Raw genomic sequence first — 15,111 nt, forward strand, 5'->3', positions numbered from 1 at the left:
CCATAACACACCGGTATAATATATCCTCCCAACACACCAATAAGGCATTAAATGCCTATTCGAATGAACCGAAGTATATAATAACAGAAACATCTTCTCGGCCGAACTACAATCTCTTCATCACATCACAAATCCAATGGCATGCCATTTGTATCGAATCTAGTCCGACAAGTTAATAGGGTATTATTTTACTTTTTCTAATTTCAATTTCATTTACACAAAAATTTTCAATACTCATTCAATTCAAATATCTATTATCTTAATTCATATACAAATTAATTTTCACACAAGTATATACCATCAACACCATACATTAGTCACAATTTATTTATTTTCAATCAGTACACTTTTCAAATAATCACATATTCCATAATTCACTTATTCAATTCAATTTGATTCAATTTATATCACTTTCATTTTCACTCAATATTCATATCAATTTCACATACTTACCTCAAGTCTTATTTACCATACATAACAATTAAAATTTCAACAATCAATAATAATTAAAATTCGAATTATAGTAATACACACCGTAATTCTCCCGTTTTAATCCTCGATGACTTTCTCCTTTCCTTTCGATGCTTATGCTTCAGGTTCTTTGTTGGCTACGAAAATAATAGTAATTTACATTATTATTTACAGCACTAATTATAATAAATAATTAAATTTCTAAACAACTCCTACCTTATTCCCAATTTAATCCTAACTAAACTTAATTATTTTCTTAATCCAATTCACTCTCTTTTTCTATTCAAATTTTGTCTAAACTTATATTTAACTATAAAATTTCCAGCATATTTCCCTAATTTCGAAATTTCTTCAATTTAGTCCCTACAACATAAAACTTATAGCCTAGTTTACAATTTAATCCCTTAATCAATTCTAACTTAGAATTCATTCAATTAAATCCCTAATTCCATAATTTTTCCAACATGAACCCTACTTGGAAACATATGAACTCTTGAACTATCAACTTAATTTCATCAAAATCTTGTTTCAAAGCTTCTAAAACATCAAAATTAACTAAAAGGACTTAATTGACTTACCAAATTAACTCCAAGCTTCAAATCCTTAGTTTTCTCTTTTATTTTTCTTTCCCTTTTTCTTTCACTTTTTCTCCCCTGCTTCCCGTTTCAATTCTGTTTCTATTCCCTTTTGTTTCTTTATTTCTTTAATTCTTTTATACTTTATTATTTTATTAACATAATATAATATTAATATCATATATTAAAATATCTTTTACTTTAATATTAAGTAAATTAATAATTATATAACAAGTGTACATATTTATATTATTACAAATGTCATTATCTAATTTGCTTATTAAATAAAAATCTCATGATTTAATTAATACAATTAATAATTATAAAATATCTTTATACTTAAATTATAAGTAATTAAATATTTAAATTACAAATGTACCAATAAATTCTTACACATGTATATTTTATTACCATACAATTGTCTTTTATTTAATTTATTTATAATATATTATCAATTAAATAATCATAACAATTTAATATAAAACCATAATAATAATCATTATAATATATAAAACCTAAAAAAATCTTTGATTTTATTTCACCAATATGCCACCTCATTTGTAGTCAATGGCTTAATTGCCATTTTAATCCTTTTTATTTTCTATTGCTTTATAATTAAACTTTTACCCTTTATTCAATTTAATCCTTTTTATTACTTACTCTAAATTAAGTTAAATTCACTTAATTAGATCCTAATTAGACACACCACTAGGCTCATAAATATTTTTAATAATTATTTTCGAACTTATTTCACTAAGAAGGAGGCCCTATAACTCACTTTTCCGGTGCCCGTGAATTTCAGGTCATTACAAGCTGTATCATTGTACTGAATTGATACTGTATTGGGTTAAGGCCCACCCTGTATTATTTCTGAATAAGGCTCAGCCCCAGACTATGTTGCTCCCTATTTGTTTATTATTGGGATTACACACTGAGTTTTTGTAAACTCACCCAACTGTTTTTACTGTACAGGTAATCCTTAGGCAGTTCGGTGCTGTGAGGGACTCGGAGATAGCCACACTTTTGCTCTTGCTTTCTTTTATTTGGCATTTATTCCCTATTGGATTACGTTTTGGATTTTGAATTATGTAATAAGGCCTCTTTAAATTTTTAGCTTTTAATTTGGGATTTTTGCTTATCATGAATTATATCTGTTAAAGTAGAACGCGATTTTTTCCAAAATGATAATGATGATTTAAAATGAATAACGAATAGCTAGAATGATTTGAATTCTAACAAAGAGGCTTTAAAATTTTCCAAACGGGTTTTCATCAGCTAGAGCAAGTATTCTAAAAGCACTCCAATGTGACACACCAGATTCAGCAATAAAGTTTAGGCCGAGTTTGGGGTGTTACATTAATGGTAGACCTAAATGTGGCTAGAAAAGGTCTCCCTAACAGAATGGGGATCTCACGGTCTTCTTCTAAGTCTAAAATCACAAAATTAATAGGGATGATAAAATTTAGCACTTTCACCAACGCATCTTCAAGCACCACTTTCGATTGTATAGAAGATCTGTCAGCTAGTTGTAGTGTGATATGTGTATTTTTTTAGCTCCCCTAACTCGAGTTATTATATATTGATAATGACATTAAATTAATACTAGCTCCTAAGTCACATAAGGCCTTACAAAATTGTATGTCCCCTATCTTTATCAAAATTGTGAAACTCTCCGGGTCTTTTAATTTTGAGGGTATCTACTTGGTTATTATCGCACTATATGATGCATTTATATTAATCTGGTCCCCATTTATAAGTTTCCTATGCCTAGCCATTATTATTTTTAGGTACTTTGCTTATTTTGGAATTTTCTCTATTAATTCGATGAAGGGCAAATTAACATTAAACGATTTAAATAAGTTTAGAAAACTTGCAAATCCCGCTTCATCCCTTTTTCACTTGTCCTCTAACTGTGAAGGGAATGGTATCTTCGTAAAGACAAGTCCTATATTCTGCTCAACTTCCGGCTTAGCTACCAGCTCGACTACCGTTTCTAGCTCTACTTCGGCATCATCTCCTTGAGGGGTTTCTTTTTTAGGATCACCAACACCTTCTTCATTCTCCTCCAGAGTAGGGTTATTTGGGTTACTCAATACTTTACTTGAACAAAATGCTATGGCTTTCCCTTGTTCCTTCTCGTTTCTCCGATGATTATTTTTAATATTGCTCGGAATGTCTGTACCAATTTACCTTTTGATGTCTCCCATCATGCTAATTAATTGACTCATCTGATCTTCAAGTTTAGTCAATGTGGTTCTCATTTGAGTGCATTTAGATTGCACTTGTCTCAACTCGGTCTATATTGATTGCATATCTCTCTCGATTCATCTAACATTTGACCATATACAGTATGGTCGTTGATGTTGGCAATGTAAGAGTATGCCCAAAGATCAATCACGAGATGGTTGTAATAACATACTTGATTTATCATGTTTATTGATATAAGGCATTACCATTATTATTTTAGTTTTTTTTTCTGTGTACATAAATAAACTATTTTATAATAATGTCCTGAGAATAATATGATAATTCTTAAAAGATCCTTAGTCAAGTATTATTGTTGGCTAGGACAACAATAATGCATTAAGACTAACATGTAGTTGATTGATGATAAAGAGTTGTCATTGATATGGAGTGTCAAAATCAATGCATGAATATGTGTGTTAGAGAAAAACATATTGGACTGACCTGCTATGAGTATGTTTCTTGGATTATTATGTAATTGTCACAACATTACTCATAGTGATTAATATGTATATGATCCTCATACTTGAGATCATCATTATCCCAACATCGTGGGTTGTATATTTTGATATAGTCAAACGAACATCGTAACTGGTTGTTCTATAAAGACTAATATTGGATATACCACAATCTATGTAGAGGGATATGGTTGATCAATATAGGATAAGTCCCTCCTACATAATGGGAGTAATATCTTAGGCCACTTGATTGAGTGAGACTAGAAATGCATGGCCATGCTCAAATAAGTTGATATGAGATGTCATACTTATTTGTGTATTATTTGTGTATCATAGTTCACTTAAGGTATCAAGAAACATGGGATGGATTATGCAAGTGTGACTATTCCATGACTTGTGTCCATTCCAAAAATATAGGACTTAAGGATTAATGCATGAAAGGTTAATCACAAAAGGTTATGTCGAATCATGACTTCTCGTAACTTAGGTAGCAATGATGCGTTGCTAGATGCCACTCATTATTTGTAACATTAGAATCGTTCTAATATTACTGCCAACGTTACAAGAACCTATAGGGTCACACCCTATGGTTGAAATGAACGGAGTAAAACATAGTTAGTATTGTATTCTGATTGTCAGATGAATTAAATTAATTATAGAATTAATTTAATTGGGCAATCAAATTGTTGAACATACTATACGTACAAGGATGTTGTACACATAATCAGAACATAATTTCATTAGTATATGAATTTGGTTCGTATATAAGTTTAAATAAATATAGTTTACCGAAATCTTTATTATAATTAATGTAATTATAATTTTTGGTTAAACATTATTATATTTATTTTAATGATGACTATTATGTTCAGATTAATTTTAATGAATTAATATTCATTAAAAAGATATACCAATTAAGAGGGTGTTATATATGGCAAGGGTAAAAACCCTAAAGAGATAATATATAAATAAGCCCGAAATTATGCAAAAGGGTCTAGCAGCCGTCAAGCATAAAAATCACTGAAATAGTTTCTGAAATTTTTCTATCGTTCATTGTCAACTGGGTGGACTACGTAGAGGCCGACATCTGAAAGGTTGCGGCTTGGTTCGATAGTGGTTCAGAATTCCCGTAGCCTAGACGTCGCTGTCTACTCAGATTGAAGTTTTGGTAATTTTGAAACCTTTTATCACCCCGATACGTTCCTTACACATGGATCCATGGTTTGGATCACCGGAATGTTTTTAATTATTTTATTTTTCCACTGCGCCTTGGAGGCACCGGCGTTCCAACAAGCCATTTCCTAAGTTTTCTGCAAATAATGAGGTTGGTAAGTAATATTTTGTCTATTTTGGTTGGATCTATTACCTCCTCCTTGATTGTTGCTCCATTTTACGTTTTAGTGGTCTCTCCAACCATGATTATAAGTGTTCGAATAGAGATTACTATTCTTATTCCCGGTGTAGTTCACATCCTTGGCTTAGTTCTCAGGCTACTAGCCGATTGTTCTAACTTTTTCGTGTATCATAGGCCTATTATATGTAGATTCCAATCAGTTGAGCTTGTTCAAAATTTGTTGATACTTATCCTCTTCATAGACAGCTTTGGTCGTGGATGGTCTCGAACCGTAAGTGAACCGCTCGTTAGGCCACTAGCAAGAATTCATAGCCATGTTCTCTATCAATTGATAGACATCTTCGTATGTAAGATTCATCAAGGCTCCTCCTACAGCTCCATTGAGTTTTGATCTCGAGTGAGCATCTATGCCGTTGTAGAACATTTGCAATCGTAGCCATTCAGGTAGACAATGGTGAAGCCATCTTATCATCAAATTAAATTGCTCCTAAGCTTCATGAAAACTCTCTCCTTTCATCTGCTTGAAATTCATAATCTCCCTTCTCAGTTGGACCGTGTTACTAATAGGAAAGAACTTGTACAAAAAAAATTTGCAAGTTCATTCCACGTCATGATGGATCCTGGTGCATGCGAGTCTAACCAAGAGAAAGCGTTATCTACTAAGGAGAATGGAAACAACTGAAGATAAATAGTGTCATCAGTGACCCCATTAAATTTAAAAGCAGCACAAAGTTGGAGAAACTATTTTAAGTGCCTATTTGGGTCCTCCGCCATAGTTCCTCTGAATTGCATGTTGTTCTGAATCATATGGATCATTGTCAACTTTATCTCAAAATTGGTCGATGTAATTGCTGGCCTCGTCATATTGCCTTGTGTTGCGTTCAGATTCAGTAGCGTATAGTCTCTCAAAGTGTATTCTTCTCGAGCCATTGGTGGCTTTATTGGCAATTGTGGTGATGGTGGTGGTAAGTCTAGTAAAAGCGGATTGTCAAAAAATAGATTATCTCGTGGAGGATCAACCGCAGTAGGCGGGTTTTTTTGCATCTACTATTGTTGTTATCGTCGATAATTTTTGTGAATGTGTCTTTTTAGATTAGTGGTTGGCTTTATAAATGTGCTCCTACTCCGAGTCATACGTTGAAATCCACAAAAAAAAAAGAAAAGATTTGTAAATTAACTTAATAAAAATAAAAAGAAAATACAAATCGCATCTATAATTTAAAATTTTCCTAACTATCCTATTGAGCGCAAAAATTAAAATTAACTCAATGGCATTGCCTCCTCGCAACGACGCCAACAACTTGACCGCCTCCCGACGTACCAATGTTGGAAGTAAGAATACGAGAACTAATTATATGAATTAAGGTTGTGTTCGCAAGTATACAGATTAGGTTGTAATATAGTTTTTATAACGAAGTACTAGAGTACTCTGAGGATCGTATCCAAGGGAGGCGAGACTAAACTAAGATTAACTTTTACACTAACGGGTCTAGTTAGTACTCTAATTAAATTATATTATGATTGATCCTAATGTGATGAGAAAAAGTTACTTTATAAAAATAATAAAAATAATAGTGAAAACAAATTGTAGATTTTATCCGATAGAATTATAAAAGACTAACTCATTTCTATGTTCATAATTACCTCATATTTCAGATTCTATCCAATCAACTAGTCATTAACCTAGCTAGGGCTCTCAGCCTTTCACTAGCCTAATAAGTCGGCAAGAACTACTTATCTCTCAATGTCACAGTCCAGACTGGATTGGAGTAAGGTTTTCATGGATAGGCAATACCAATTTCGGGTTTATTCCTACGTATATGACTTCCTAAGGTTGTCAAGCCTAGGATTTAAAGTTCTTCCTATCTCAACCAGCTGATCAGCTAAGAAACCCTACGCAGATGTTAATTAATCTTACATCCACTCGTTAATCTCCCTTCCTGGATTAGTTCACCATGGATTTAACACATGCAATGTAATTGATTAAAAAGATAAAGATTACGAATAAATCAAGAACATAGACAAGAAAAATCTCGATATATTTATAAATGCACGAACGGTAATCTGTCGAAGAATTGACTGATCTACAATTCGATCCCTGTGAAGAACGAACTAGAAAACTAAAATAAAAACTACAACTGAAAAGAAATCTAAGTTACAATTGAAAGTGAAAATCAAACTAAGTAAAAAGTTGTCCATAAAGTGTTTAGAACAATTCTATTTATAGGCCTAGGGTTGGTCGCTGATCCTTAACCTAAATCGGCTGACTATTTTACGTTAAAGTTAATTGTGTATACGGAAACACCCTTGGCTCATTAAGTGATCTTGTCACGTCAGTGTCGCGACACCTTCTGGCCTATGTCTCGATATTGAAGACAATTTACTAGCTAAGGCATATCTTCAAGGCTGTGTCACAACAACGAAGGCAGACTGCTCCTTTTGGTACTCTGTTCGCTATGTAACGACATCCAAGCTCCGTGTTGAAACATCGAGAGCAGTCCACTGTCTTTGTGCCACCAAATATTGTCTTGCACATTCACCGAACATATTAGTTTACCTTTAGTCCTACTTTGGCCCCCAAGGTCATATAAATCACTCAAATTTCTCTTTTTATTACCTACATATTAAATGTGAAAACTTAACGAAAACATAACTAAATTACTTTCCTACGAGCTCATTAAGTACAGAAAGTAGTTTAATAAACTACAACGGGTTGCGACAGATCACTGACCACGAACTATCCATCATAGCTTGATTCATTCCCATCTCTGTGGCAAAAGTAACAACAAATATGTTGATACCAATGTCCCTGACATTCAACACCTCATTACTTTGCCAAATCCCTTGAAGAATAGTCAAAATTGCCTTACGATTGAGCACCCTATCAAACTTAATCTTCCCCACCACCATGAATCTTGTCAAGTAAGACTCTGATCATCACTTTCCTTTAAACAAATCTTTAAATCATCTATACTAGAACAACTCCCCCCAGAAAAATAAGATTTGAAATTAAAAGTTAATGTCGAATAAGGGATTTCTTATATTTTGCAAATAAATGGAAATCAATCAAGAAAATATGAATAAAAACTTAGGTAACAAAGGCAAACTCACAAAATTCAAGACTTAATAAACATAAAACCTAAAGGAAAATAAAATACCCAAATCAGGAATACCTAAAGACGTGAAATGAAGACTCAAAACAATAAAACCTATCTGAGATTAGACTCAGTCAACTCACTCAGTAAGAGAAGAACGACTCTCATTTTGAGAGAAAATTCTCACTTCGAGAAACAATACATGAACCACGATTTTGTGCATTTTTATACATAAGATTTTCATTTGACTCAATTTTCACAAAATCACTTACACAATTCTCTTTATAAAATCATTTTATGTTTTCATATTGCATACACAAATTGTTATATTTATTTAATATATAAATAAATTGATGTGTTTATTTCTTTAAATGTGTATAGTTAAATCAAAACTAAAGTTTCATGTATACATTTGAACCATAATCAAAGTTTCATATGTATAATTGCATCAAATTAAAGTTTATATGCCAAATTGCACATTAGATCAAATTTCTTGTGTAGTTTTAATATTTAACCCTAAATTTTAATATTAATATAATATTAATAATTTTTAATTATACTTTAAAGACCCATATAATTTTAATTATATTTTATTATTTAAATTAAATTAAATCTTTTAATATAATAATAAAAATAAGAATAAAATCACAAGATTTGATCTCATATCAAATAGATGTCCTACAATAACTTTAATCCTCAAGACAATAATTTATTGTATATACATACATTCATTTTAATCTAAAGTCGTTAAATGTTACTCATCATTTCTATTCTCACCAAATCATTATTATAATTATGTTTGAATCCAAATGAATTTTTTACCATTAATTTGAATCGCACTACTTAATTATCTAATCACATCACCGTGGTTGTTTTATAATTTATTTGAAATAATTTCACCATGATCCAAAAAGGAAGCAAATATCTCTGTCAAATCCAATCTTCAACCGAACTCCATGGGCAGTGCAGACCAAGATGATTTGGGTTTTGCCTTGGTCGGTCCAATCATTACAGAAATAATATATCAACCATTTCAATTCGCTGGCTTGAGGTTTACAGAGACATGTTACAAATCTTGCCAGGATCTTGTATTTGGTTCTCTCTATCATTGTCATGGATAAGAGATTAGTCTTTTTGACCTTTTCTGTATTTCCTCAAGGGTCCGAAACATCACCATAAGATTTGGGGATGTTTATATCCTTCCCTTGTTAACTTCACAAGTTTATTCAATAACCTCAATTTTGCTCAGACACACTTTGCTTAGCTGATTATTATCTCTACATAACCATTTTTTTTAATAAATTAACACATAATGTACTTCTCTTTTCTGATGATGGATGTCAAAAAAAAGTTAAGTGTAATTGGAGATCATAACTCTATTTTATAACTTTTGCACATTAATATTAATTTTTAGTCAGGTCATCATTAATTAAAAATTATTTTCTAAAACATCTATATTTATTTTACCTATACTTTATTTAATAACTAAATTCCAATAAGTATTAATTAAATTAGATCATTTTTAATTTGAGCTAATCTTTTATGATAGTAAACAATAACATATAATTATTCTTATTATATATGTGATGCCCATATTATCGAACAATCTCTCACTTGGTCCATATATATATATTAATTACCTTGTAATTACGTGTCATTATATAATCTTATGAACTCAAAACTTTAATATCATATCTAAAAGGGTAAGTTAATTTACAAAAAAAAAAACTTATTTTTCATTAACTTGTAAATCATTTTTCATTTATCAAATTATCTTCCATAAAGCAAATATAAATAAAATATAAAAAAAATCTATGAATGATTTTCAATAAAATAAATACACTCTTAATTTTTAATTTAGAATTTGTATTTTTTCGAATAGTAAAGACGAAAGAGGATGAGGTATATAATTTCTTTTTTTATTTCTCAATGTATCTACCGGAGCGAGCCCAGTTATTAATCTTCTGCATTCTGTAGGAATATTAAGAGGGTAAATGTTGGCCACGAGTTTTAAAGTTACTCCAATATCCAAGGCGAGGATCGAATCCTCGACCATTGGTTAAGATAAGAGAGATCATTGCCATCTCACCTAACTCATGTGGTTATATATGATTTTTATTTATAAAGTCCCAATTACTATATGTTACAAAAATATAAATAAAAGAATTAAAGAACCCTATAAATTCTTTAAATGTTACAAAAAATAAATTATTGATAGGTTATGGAAGTTGTATGAACATTCATTTATTAATGTATTTATGATATTTAGAGCTTCTATCAAATGCTTAATCATTAATTAATAAGTTAAGATACTAAAAAATGACATCAGGTAATTTTAATTTTTTTTTAAAATGGATAATACAACATTCAATCTTATACTGGGTACTTAAATTCATTTTGGTACCTAAATTTAGTAACTAGATCCATTTTGGACCTTGAACTTAGATTCTGTTAAGATTTGATGATGTGGCCAATGTTACAGGAATAAGATCTAATCAGTCAATCAGACTAATTGGACCGAGATTCGTCGGTATAACAATTTGAACAAAGAGGTTGAACCAATTGAGTCGGAAACTACTTGAAATTGGTAAAAACTGAAAATTGAAATAAGAATTGACAATTGAACATGTTGAATGAGTTTAATAATTTTTTTAAATTTTTTAAAAAATTTTATGAAATTTTAATTAATTAATTAATTAATTATTGTTGGTCTAGTGATCAAACTGATTGAATTAGAAATCATAGCCTGATCAATTCAACCATTAGTTTGGATGTGACACTTTAAGTTTGTATCACATCATCACCTTAAATTTTATATACATTTTTAGATTTCCAAGTGATAACGCGATATAGTTTTAGAGTGTCAAATCATCAAACTTTTATTTTTTTCATGTTCAAGGACCAAAATTAACCTAGTTATCAAGTTGAAGTATCAAAGTGACAAAAAAAGTACAAGTACTAAGGACCTAGTTGCCAAGTTTAGGGACAAAAAATTATATTATTACTTTTTTTGTGTACAATAATAGGCATAGGGAATGGGGGTAACGTAGTTTGAATTAGTACTAAACAGGTGTCTGATAAGAGTTTTAATCACAACTCTATTCAAATCAAGATATCTTATTCGTTTTTAAAATAAAGCTTTTATTATTCTATTTTATTTAATTAAATTCTTAACCAAAAGTTAGAAGGACAAAAAATTTAATATCAAATATTTAGTTTATAAAAAATTGAATATCAAATCTTTAGTTTTAACCACAATTCTATTGTATTTAGTTTCTGAAAAATTGAATATCAAATCTTTAGTTTTAACCACAATTCTATTATATTTAATCAAGACAACTTTTATTTTTATTTTTAATGATTAAGTTATAAGTTAGTTAGCATCAGTATTGTTATTCGTGCAGAAGAACATGAATTCAAACATGCTTAAACTTGTTTTATCCTCATATTTAAAGGTTGATGTAAAGTTATAAATAATTCTAGACATTATATAAAAAAAAACTCTTATCTTTTCTCCTTATCAAAATAAATAAATTATAAAAGAATTACATGTTTAATAAAAATATAATTTCATCCTCATGTTAAATGGGGAGCTTGCAGCCCCGATCCCCCTAATTTTTGTAAAATTTCTTTTTAAGTTTTTTGAGTTTTGAAAATTTTTAATTTAATATTATAATTAGTGTTTAAAAAAAGGTAAATTTGTGTTTCACCCCTCAAAGTTTTTTTAAATTTGATATTCTTTTATAAGATTTATGATTTTTAATGATAAATTTAATAACATTTTTAGTTTAATTTGATAAACTATAAGACAATGTAGTATTCTAAATATTAATTCGGTAAAATAAAGTCTAGTAATCGCAGTATCTTAGTATAATAGTATCTAACTATTAATTAAGTAAAAAATAAATTTAAATAATTATAATATCTAATACAAATTTTGGTGATTAAGATTATCTCAAATTATATAAAAAAATAATGATCATAATTATCCCAAATTTAAAAATATCTTATCAACGAGTTGGACCTATATTTTATAAAAATGTTAAGAATGATAGGTGGGTAAGGGGTTAAAATATGAATACGCTGTTCATCAAATATGTGTACTAAGTATCGTATATAGAAAGTTTGAACTTTGAAAGGCAATGAAGCACCTGATTTATCCCTTAATTAAACGTGTTGAATTAAGATAAAGTTTTCAAAAGAAAATTGGCAAGTGAAGAGCACGGTTATTTCTTTATAATTGAGTTTTCTAGAAGAAACAATTAAAAGTCAAGAAGTGTCGAAGGAGTTTCGGGTTCATCAGCCTCTGGTATGGACACCTGTCTTTGACCAATCCCATTTGTGGTCGGATGGCATGCCCAAATCTTGAACAATGTCATTAAAAACAAGATACATTACATTATTCTATTAACACGGAGGAAAACACCTCCATTATCTGATTATGTAATGGATCCTATGTCATCCAATCATTAAACGAAGCTTCGAATCTCTAGAGACCGCAGTTAAAAAAGATAATATTTTCAATAACTTGTGTCTTAATCAAATCATAAATCTTTTACTCTTTTTTTTTTGTTGAATGGAAATAATATAATATTATAAACTATTAAAAATAAAAAATTATAAATACAAATTCTCATCCTATAGCTTGAAATATTCCCTGGGCAGCATTCGATTCCTCTGGTTGCACAGCCATTCGAAAAGCTTCGACTCCTTAAGCTTCATAAAACACAAGCAGACAATTCGACCTCCCTTGATGATTTAATCCAACAACACGATTGTGCAAGTTTCTCTAAACTGCCTTGCAGCTAAAAAACTTGAATGCATGTTTGAGGTGGAAAATGAAGGAATTGATGCATGAAAATGCAATGGAGTTTTAGTCAAAATCTTGGGCATGAACTCAAACTCATAAGCATGGTGAAACATAATTCAAGATTTCCAAAGCCTCTTTGCAGACTCCCCGGAATCAATTGCTTTTTCTTTGTTCACTCAAAATCTATATAATCAGTAGCAAGATTGAGATTCTTGGAATTGAATCCCCAAATATAAGAGAATAGAATTCTAGCAAAACTACCTCAGTGGATCTGACGTTCATCAACAGATTTAGAAAGGCTCTTGAGTATCATAAGTTGTGATGAGTTTATCTACTCATAAATGTTTCATTATATTATGTATATATCAATAGTTGTTATAATGAGTTTTAATTTATATGTGGGTGAATTCGACTGAATTAATATGTACTTTTTTTTTTATTTATGAATCTTCATGTATCATAATTTGTAATAAATTTCATCAAATAATACATGCTTTCTGATATTATTAAATTATTTTTTTATATGCCAACCTCTATGTATGTATGAATATCATAAACTGTAACGAGTTTATTTACTTGCACATGTTTTTTTCTTTATTAAACACACCCTTATTTCTTATTTTTTTATGATTATTGAAAATTATAACGACTCCATCCACTTACATGTGTTAATGGTATATTATTAATTTAATTTACTTTTTTATTTGTCAATATATATTTATAATTATTTTACTTTATCAACTGATATATTCATACATTCAGCACAAAGGAGATGACAACAGAAACCCTGAACTGACATATATATATACATATCAATATCAGCACCTGTAATAGTCCAAATTTCAGCGATGTCAGAAATAGTAGTTCGAGACCACCAAATTCAAAAAATGAACTCGTAGATTATATTATTTAATATTTATGAGCCAAATGTAGCTTTTAAAAGATTTTTGAAATAGTAAATTGTGTTTTATAAAGATTTATTTAGTCAAGAAATTAAGAAAAAAAAGTATTGAGATCTCGATGTTATAAACCAAGCCATAAATATTTTTATAAATATTTACGGAGTGTCAATAAGTTAGTACTAAAATTTCATTAGAAAATTTTGACGTTTGGGAGATTAATTAAATAAAAAGGACTAAATTGAAAAATGTGTAAAAGTTGCTAGAAGGATTAAATAGCTCAATTTTCAAATGAGGAAGGACCTAAAGTGAAAATAAGCCTAAAGGAGATACTTTGGGTGGCACAAGAAATAAGGAAAATTGAGGAAATAAGGGAAAAATGGGAAAATAACAAAATTTATTAAATAAAAAGGGGACTAGAATGGAATATCTAGAATTCTCTTCATTTCTCTTCATTTTCATCAGCTGAAAAGTAGACATGGAAGAGGGTTCAAGCTGGTTTTCATACTCTAGCTTCATGTAAGTTTAATTCTTGCTTTCTCCTTGACATTTCTAAGATTTTGGACTTTTACAATTGGGTCCAACTTACTATGTCATTAGTTTTTTATTCCATGGCTAATTTTTAAAGTTTCTATGGATGAGTGTTGGAAGCATATGATGAATAAATATAGAATTGAAGCTTTAATTTTGATGTATGATGATTTTATCAAGTAAAATTGATGGAAATTGATTTTAGGACCTAATTATGAAAGAGTTTGGAATTAAGGTCTAGTGCTAAAGTTCTGATTTTCAGGGGTTATGAAGTAGTTTAAAATGATAGAATAAAGTATAAATTTAGAAAATTTAGCTCAATTGAGGGGTTAATTGAGCAAGGACTGAATTGTATGAACTGTAAAATTTGGGGTAAAATGGAAATCAACATTTTGCATTAAAACTGTTTTGGATAGCAGCAGTAGTCTAACTTTGAAAAATCACCAAAAATTGTAGAAATCGAATTATAGGATGAATAAAATATAAAATTAAAGCTTATTGAGTCTAGTTTCTTACAGAAGAAGCAATGAAATTGTAAATCATGAGATATAATAAATTTTATGACACAAGGTCAGAATGATTTCGAGTTCCCATGTTTTGACTTTAGAATATCATCAAAAATTGAATAAAAATAATTAGGGGCTTAAATTTATATGTTTAGAATCCTGAATGAG

At 29.8% G+C, this 15,111-nt stretch overlaps 1 non-coding gene across 1 annotated transcript; it reads left to right on the forward strand.

Moving 5' to 3' along the window:
- Positions 1-5,548: 5,548 nt before the first annotated feature.
- On the forward strand, positions 5,549-5,652 carry LOC121205235 (small nucleolar RNA R71). The gene has a single exon (XR_005900320.1). It is a non-coding gene; the product is annotated as a small nucleolar RNA R71 (small nucleolar RNA).
- The last annotated feature ends 9,459 nt before the right edge of the window (positions 5,653-15,111 follow it).

The sequence above is a fragment of the Gossypium hirsutum genome, chromosome A08 (genome assembly GCF_007990345.1).
Source record: "Gossypium hirsutum isolate 1008001.06 chromosome A08, Gossypium_hirsutum_v2.1, whole genome shotgun sequence".
Classification (NCBI taxonomy): Eukaryota; Viridiplantae; Streptophyta; class Magnoliopsida; order Malvales; family Malvaceae; genus Gossypium; species Gossypium hirsutum.